Here is a 1,802-nt window from a genome sequence, read left to right as displayed (position 1 = left end):
TGGGTATTAATGAAAAAACTTTGTTGCTTATTATGTTGCATGTTTTTCAAAAAGAAGAAATACAACTGTTAAGAGGCATACACATCCGATTGTATTTATGATGTGGGCTATTTTTTAGAACGAGAAATACAAATCATAGTATTTATGATACGTACAGGTTTTTTTAAGACTATGATGGATGTTATATTTATGATAATATGATACGGGTTTTTTAAGAACAAGGCATACAATGCGGGATTTTTTAAAAACGCAGCATGCATATAGCATATCTTTATGATCGGATTTGTAATAAGAACCAGGCATTCATATCATAATACTATGACGCGGGGTTTTTTTTAAGAACGGGCCATTATTTATGATGCGGTTTTTTAAGAACGAGCCATACATATCATATATTGTATTTATGCGGGTTTTTAAAAACGATGTGTACATAGCTAGTGATATTGCATTTAGGATAATATATGATACAGCGTTTTTTTAAGAACGAGGCATACAATGCGGGATGTGTATGTTGTTTTTAAAAACCTGCATAAATACTATATGATTCGAAACGCTGAACCATCCAATTCCAAAATCGTTTGCTTAAAAAGAAATGGTGGAAATGTTGAGGATTAACATCAAGAATAAAAATCTTGTTATTAAATCGCTTCGTCTTCTTGTTCAGTTTCTCGATTTAATTCATTCATTTACCCAGCCTTACATGAGATCGGTCACGCTAAAATCAACGATGCATTTAATCCACTGCGTGCAATGAAATATTTGTCACTTTTAGGGGTCGCACGTTGCTCCCAGTTTGCATTATTTTTCCTGAAACTTTGACAGTTTATTAAAAAGCTTTCCTACTTTTAGACAGCTAAATAATATCTCAATTTCAGCTTCACATTTTCGCGCGCAAGCCCTCTCAATATAAGTGGAAAGGAACCACCCCGCCGGTAACATCATTTTGTTAATGAAAAATCTCCAGGAACACAAAAAAATGCCAAATTCTTCAAAATATCCTGAAAAACGAAAATTTTACATTTGGGACATTTTTTTTATACACCCTGTATATCGCTATCATGGCAGGAACGTTGGAAGATATCGAGCGAAGGGAATTGGAGACTGCAGCAGAAGTGCCAAATGTTGACAATTTGACAACATGCCAGTCTCGTGGCATATGCATGCGTGCAAGTGGAAGGAACTTCTGTCCGTGCAAAAGTCTAGGTACTTTTTGTTCGAGTTCGTGCCACGGCGATAACTTTGGTCGTTGCATGAACAACAGAAGGGTTCAAGAAAGCAACAGTGATGACACGGTAAGTTTGTATTCTAAACTTCTGGATATACATGTACAGTATGTATATGTGTCTTTTTTACGCAAAATATTCCACCCAGGCAGTATATGTTACTTCAAGGTATGCTATGTTGTTTATTTTATAAAGAACATTTATTTATGCTTGTAATTGAAGACATTTTGTTTACTTTTTCTCTATTACTCTGTTATTTTTAGGATTCAACATCTTCCGAGCAGGAAAGTGAGGAAGATACTGGTTGTTCCATAACTAGAGGAAGGGGAAGAGGTCGCTCCAGGGCCAGAGGTCGTGCAAGGGGGAGAGGGCGTTCCAGGGGGAGAGGGCAACAGAGAGATGCACTTGCAAGAGGAAGAAGTGGAGGACAAAGAGGGCGTGGAAGGGGGCAACTTATTCAAGAGGAGCATTCTGAAGAAAATGTAGCCAGTCACGAGCAGCAATTAGTGGTAAGAAAATTCATTGTTTCTATTTTTAAAAGGAGGGCATGTTAGAGGGGAATTTCAGAGGGATTATTAG

Source organism: Dendronephthya gigantea, unplaced genomic scaffold (genome assembly GCF_004324835.1).
Source record: "Dendronephthya gigantea isolate DGI-Jeju-01 unplaced genomic scaffold, DenGig_1.0 000066F, whole genome shotgun sequence".
NCBI lineage: Eukaryota > Metazoa > Cnidaria > Anthozoa > Malacalcyonacea > Nephtheidae > Dendronephthya > Dendronephthya gigantea.
This window is presented reverse-complemented; position numbering follows the sequence as displayed.